Raw genomic sequence first — 6,000 nt, forward strand, 5'->3', positions numbered from 1 at the left:
TGAGTACCTGGGACTACAGGTGCGCACCACCAGGCCTGGCTAATTTTGTATTTTTACTAGAGACAAGGTTTCATCATGTTGGCCGGGATGGTCTCAATCTCCTCGTGATCCATCCGCCTCGGCCTCCCAAAGTGCTGGGATTACAGGCGTGAGCCACCGTGCCCAGCCTCAAAAAAATTATTTTTTAATTGGCCAGGTATGATAGCACATGCCTGTGGTCTCAGCAACCCGGGAGGCTGAGGTGGGAGGATCGCTTGAGCCTGCAGTGAGCCATGTTTGTACCACTGCACTCCAGCCTGGATGACAGAGCAAGACTCCTTGAGGACATTATGCTAAGTGAAAAAGTGAAATGAGCCAGTCACAAAAAGACAAATATTGTACGATTATGATTCCACTTACATGAGGCACTTACAGCAGTGAAACTCACAGAGGCAGACATCTGAAAGGTGGTGCCCAGAGGTTGGGGGGAGGGAAATGGGGAGTTTGGGGAGTCATTTAATAGAGAGAGAGTTTCTGTTTGGCAAGATGAAAAAAGTTCTGGAGATCTGTGGTACAACGTGGATTTTCTTAACTCTAGTGAACTATACCCTTAAAAATAATTAAGATGGCCAGGCATGGTGGCTCACACTTGTAATCCCAGCACTTTGAGACGCCAAAGCGGGAGGATTGCCTGAGGTCAGGAGTTCGAGACCAGCCTGGCCAACATGGTGAAACCCTGTCTCTACTAAAAATACAAAAATTAGCCAGGTGTGGTGGCAGGAGCCTGTAATCCCAGCTACTCCGGAGGCTGAGGCAGGAGAATCGCTTGAACCAAGGAGGCAGAGGTTGCAGCGAGCCAAGATCGTGCCATTGCACTCTAGCCTCGGTGACAGACCAAGGCTCCGTCTCAAAAAAAAAAAAAAAAAGAGAGAGAGAGAGAGAGAAAGCAGGAAGACAAGGAAACAGCAAAGTGCTGGCTCTTGGGAAAGAGGGAAGGGAATAATTTAGAAGATGCCTGGGTGACAAAGCTGAAGGGCAGCTGGGACTTGGTGGTGGAGTCCTGGCCAGAGTGCGGACTTTCTTATGCTGGGAGAGGCATGAGCACCCCAGAAAGCTCTGCAGCAGAGCACTGACTTTTCCCAGTGGCTGCTGGGAAGTCCACATTGGAAGTCTTTGGCCTTTCCAATTCATCATTTTGACCTGAACCTTTCTAGCTATAGGCAAGTCTCGACCCATCCACATCCCCTGGTGTGGAGAGGACCCCAAGGGGAAAGCCTGGCTGTTTTCCAGGCATGCTGGGATGCACAGACAGAGCTCTCCAGGCAGCCCCTGGGAAACTCAGGAAGCAGGTTCCCAGGCCAGTTGCAGCCCAGTTCCCAGGGGACACTGCCCCTTACTTATGAGACGTGGCCCTCACACGCAAGCATGCGTGACAGCTGGAGCCCAGAACCACCCCAGGATCATCCCACACCTGGAGGCCATAGTTCTCAGACTTCATGGAGTCTCTCTCGAGGTCAAAGCGCCACACTGCCCATCTGGGGCAAGATATCTCTCCCTCCTACGGCTGGGTCAGGGAAGGCCACAGGACAGTATTGCCTTGGGGGCAGGGGAAGGGGAGTTGTGGCTTCCAGAAACATTGTACAGAACCCTGGAAGGAAAGAGCTGTAAGAAGCCTAATTGCCCTGGGCCAGGCGCGGTGGCTCACGCCCGTAATCCCAGCACTTTGGGAGGTCGAGGTGGGTGGATCACTTGAGTCAGGAGTTCGAGATCAGCCTGGCCAACACGGTGAAACCCCATCTCTACTAAAGATACAAAAATTAGCCAGGCGTGGTGGTGCACACCTGTAATCCCAGCTACTCGGGAGGCTGAGGCATCAAAATCGTTGAACCCAGGAGGCAGAGGTTTCAGTGAGCCGAGATCACACCACTGCACTCCAGCCTGGGTGACAGAGTCCTCCTCTGAGGCAGGAGGAAAGATCTACATGCTCTGGTGGTGAGGCTGGGACCAGAACCCAGCACCCAGGGCCCCAACTCCCAGGCCGGGCTTCCCTGACCCAGGCCTGTCCTGAGAACCCCTCTCTTTGCAGTTATTTATTTTGAGTACAATTAGAGCCCCTGAGATGCAGGGGAAGGCTGGAGGCACACCAGGCCACCAACAACATCAGCTGCCAACACTTGCTTCATCCCTCGAAGCCGCAAGAACAGGCATCTCAAAACCTGCTTAAATCTCCTCATCATTGCCAGGCGCGGTGGCTCATGCCTGTAATCACAGCACTTTGGGAGACTGAGGCAGGTGAATCTGTTGAGGTCAGGAGCTCAAGACCAGCCTGGGCAACATGGAGAAACCCCATCTCTACTAAAAATACAAAAGTTAACCAGGCATGGTGGCGCGTGCCTGTAATCCCAGCTACTCGGGAGGCTGAAGCAGGAGAATCACTTGAACCCAGGAGGCAGAGTTTGCAGTGAGCCAAAATCGGGACGCTGCACTTCAGCCTGGGCAACAGAGCAAGACTCCGTCTCAAAAAAAAAAAAAAAATGACAACAACAAAAAAAAACTCCTTGTCATTGAGATCAAATCCAAATTCTCACTTGATCTTCAAAGTTCTTCAAAATCGTATCCCCACCACCTCCCCTCATCTCATCTCCCACTCCCCCGCTCCCTACACCCAGCCCTGCAGGTCTCCCAAACATCTCTCCCTTCTCCAAACTCAACTCAGCTTCCACGCCTGCTACGCCAGCTTCCTTCCAATCTCTGCCTAATCAATTGTTCCTCATCCTTAAACATGGAGCCACTTCCCAAGCACCCAGGCTGACTGGGCCATTGTCTCTCATGCTTCTGCAGAAGGTGGCGTGTGCCTGTGTCAACAGCAGACAGGCATCTTGTGCGTGTCTCTCCCTGGTTCCCAGCACCAGGGCTGGCCAACCCGATCAGTGTTTGTTGTCTGGGAAAATGAACACAAGGATTTTCTGCCTGTCCTTTATGGCTAATTCCAGTACCTTCCCGAAGACTCTGGAGTGCAGCCTTGACTTCCATGGTAAGGGCTCCTTGGGGCCAACTGCTTTATCTGGGTGATCTCACGTAATTCTAGGCCACAGGTATTAACACGTCCATTCTGCAAATGAGGAAACTGGGGGTTTGGAGAGGTCCAGTGACTGCCCACAGGTGGAAATTGGTGTGGCCGGGACCGGAATCCAGCCCGACCAGCTCCAGAGCCTACGCTCCTTCTGCTGAGCCATGTGCGTAACCTACCCCGGTGACAGCAGGCTGTGGCTGGGCAGGTGCACCCGCAGATGTTCCGGAAACTCTCCAGTCTGTCCAAGGATCCCTTAAACCTGCATGTCGAGGAGGGTGGCTGACAGATAAGAATGGTGGCATCCAGATGTGACAACAGATGGGGATGAAAGCTTGGGGGTCCCCCAGAGGGAGGCCTGAGCCTGATGCTCCACCTGCCAGCCTTGGGACAGACAGAGGCCTAGTCAAAATATCCTCGAACAGGCAATGAAGCCTTTCACTCTAGTTACGATGAAGCTGGGTAAGAATAGGCTCTGGGCCAAGAAGATGTCCTTGACCTTATCAATTTTGCCTGGCTAGTTAAAGCCCCAGGCTTGGGGAAGAGGGGGCCTCCAGGGGTGCTTGTTAAGCACCAGACCTTACGCAAGATGCTTCACAAACAGGATCTCTGACTTCCAACATCCCTAACAAGTTTTTGTTTGTTTTTGTTTTTGTTTTTTGTTTTTGTAGAGACAGGGTTTCACCATGTTTCCCAGGCTGGTCTCAAAATCCCAGGCTCAAGCAATCCACCCACCTCAGCCTCCCAAAGTGCTAGGCTTACAGACGTGAGCCACCATGCCTGGCCCCTAACAAGTTTTATAACCTCTATTTTACATATGAACTAACTGAGGCACAATGAAGTTACGTGGTGGAAGTTCATGGTCAGGCAGCTACTGCATACAAACCCAGGCTAGTCAGCCTTCTAAAGCCAAGCTCCTAACCACTACGTTAGACTGTCTCTGTCCCTTCTGAGAAATCCCAGAGATCTCAAATCCCCTGCCCAGCCCATTCTGCCACCATGGCCCTGGAAATTAGTAAATTAGTTTCGTAATTCTCATGAGTGAGCTGACCCCACACATACCATGAGCTGAGCTGCAAAAATGTTCTTGCCCTTGGCCCAGAGTATTCATTCTGGATGCAGAATACACTCCAAGGAGAAGGGGGAAAAAACAATAACTTCAAATACCAAAAAAAAAAAAAAGTTATTTCCACAGAGTTGTCCATAAAAGTCGAATTATTCATTGCAAAACACCTAGAAGCAACTCAACTTCACCATCAGCGGACAGAAGCTGCCCGTCCAGGGACGGGTCTGTTAACTTGGTGAATACCATGTGGACCTTAAAACAACATCTAGTTAGTTGGTTTATGTGCATTTAAAAATAAGTGCAAAGTTGGCCGGGCATGGTGGCTCATGCCTGTAATCCCAGCACTTTGGAAGGCCAAGGTGGGTGGATCACTTGAGGTCAGGAGTTCGAGACCAGCCTGGCCAACATGATGAAAGCCCGTCTCTACTAAAAATACAAAAATTAGCCAGGTGTGGTGGCAGGTGCCTGTAATCCCAGCTACTCAGGAGGCTGAGGCAGGAGAATCGCTTGAACCCAGGAGGCAGAGGATGCAGTGAGCTGAGATCACGCCACCGCACTCCAGCCTGGGCAACACAGCAAGACTCCATCTCAAAAAAAAAAAAAAATGCAAAGTTTAAAAGCAGAGCACTTCATTTTAATTTCAGAAATCCCATCTGCATGAGAAAGACTTACCTATGCTATTGACTTTTTTGCCTCTTTCCTTTAAAAAACTTGAAATCAATTAATTTTTTTTTTTTTTTTTTTTGAGACACAGTCTCACTCTGTTGCCCAGGCTGGAGTGCAGTGGTGCGATCTCGGCTCACTGCAACCTCCACCTCCTGGGTTCAAGTGTGTCTCCTGCCTCAGCCTCCCGAGTAGCTGGGATTACAGGCATGTACCACCACACCCGGCTAACTTTTGTATTTTTAGTAGAGACAGGGTTTCATCTTGTTGGCCAGGCTGGTCTCAAACTCCTGACTTCAAGTGATCCGCTCACCTCAGCCTCCCAGAGTGCTGGGATTACAGGCGTGAGCCACTGTGCCCAGCCAAGTCAATTAATTTTTGATAAAGTAATACATGCAAGTGATAGTCCACACACACAGTACATTAAGGTCCAAAGACCTACGGCAATATATAGTGGAGCAGCGCCCCACAGCCCATGCCAACCATTTGAGAATGTAGGTTTGTCAATTGACTAAACTCTGAAGGGCACACACAGAGAAGTGACTAGCTTTATGGTTATGTGGATCTGCTTTTTCCTGCAAGGCTGATGAAGGCAAAGGTTAAAAATTGAAACCCAGAGCAGACAGTTCTGCTGAGGCATACTTCTCTGAGGCATACTTCAGAGCGTCTTGGCTGGGACTGTCTTTGTCAAGTCTAGCTCAAGTCCCTCTTCCTGGGATCAGTGAAGCAGCAGCAGAATCGGGGTGGGGAAGCCAGGCCGTCAGAGGCAGAGGAAAGCCAGGCGTAGGAGAGAAAGCCTGCTGCCTTCTTACCTGTTCACGTGCCAAGACTCGGTCTCCTAGGGTTTGCTGGTGGCCTTAAGGGGCTCCAGGACCCCAAGCAGGTGCCTAAGGGCCACGGGCAGTGGGTGCCAGGTGGGAGAGGCTGAGGCTGCCCCCAGCCCACAGTCCAGGCTTCCCGTCTGATGAGAAGGGCGGGGAAAGCAGGCCACTGCAGCTCTGCTCAGGAACCGAAGCCAGCAGGGGCGGGGCAGGGCCACGTGGCCCCCGCCTGCCTTGGAGTGTGGAGTAGGAAGGAGTCTTCAACCCAGAGGACCAGCCAGGGGACTGCTCTGACTGAGGGCGCCAGCCAGTTGACTACAAGAAGTCCCCCAAACCCAGGCCCTGGCTCCCAGGCAGCTTGGACTGTTCTAAGGGACTACCCCAGCTCCTCTCCAGAACAC

At 51.5% G+C, this 6,000-nt stretch overlaps 1 protein-coding gene across 3 annotated transcripts in view; it reads right to left on the bottom strand.

Moving 5' to 3' along the window:
* Positions 1 to 5,789, bottom strand: part of IL34 (interleukin 34) — a 76,220-nt gene extending 70,431 nt beyond the window's left edge. Inside the window, exon 1 of one of the 3 annotated variants that reach the window (XM_054453757.2) lies at positions 5,591 to 5,789. The gene's annotated coding sequence lies outside the window, so the exon portion shown is untranslated. The remainder of the gene's footprint in view (positions 1 to 5,590) is intronic. The other 2 variants (XM_054453759.2, XM_054453761.2) reach the window with 2 other exon arrangements.
* Between the last annotated feature and the right edge of the window lie 211 nt (positions 5,790 to 6,000).

Source organism: Pongo pygmaeus, chromosome 18 (genome assembly GCF_028885625.2).
Source record: "Pongo pygmaeus isolate AG05252 chromosome 18, NHGRI_mPonPyg2-v2.0_pri, whole genome shotgun sequence".
Classification (NCBI taxonomy): domain Eukaryota; kingdom Metazoa; phylum Chordata; class Mammalia; order Primates; family Hominidae; genus Pongo; species Pongo pygmaeus.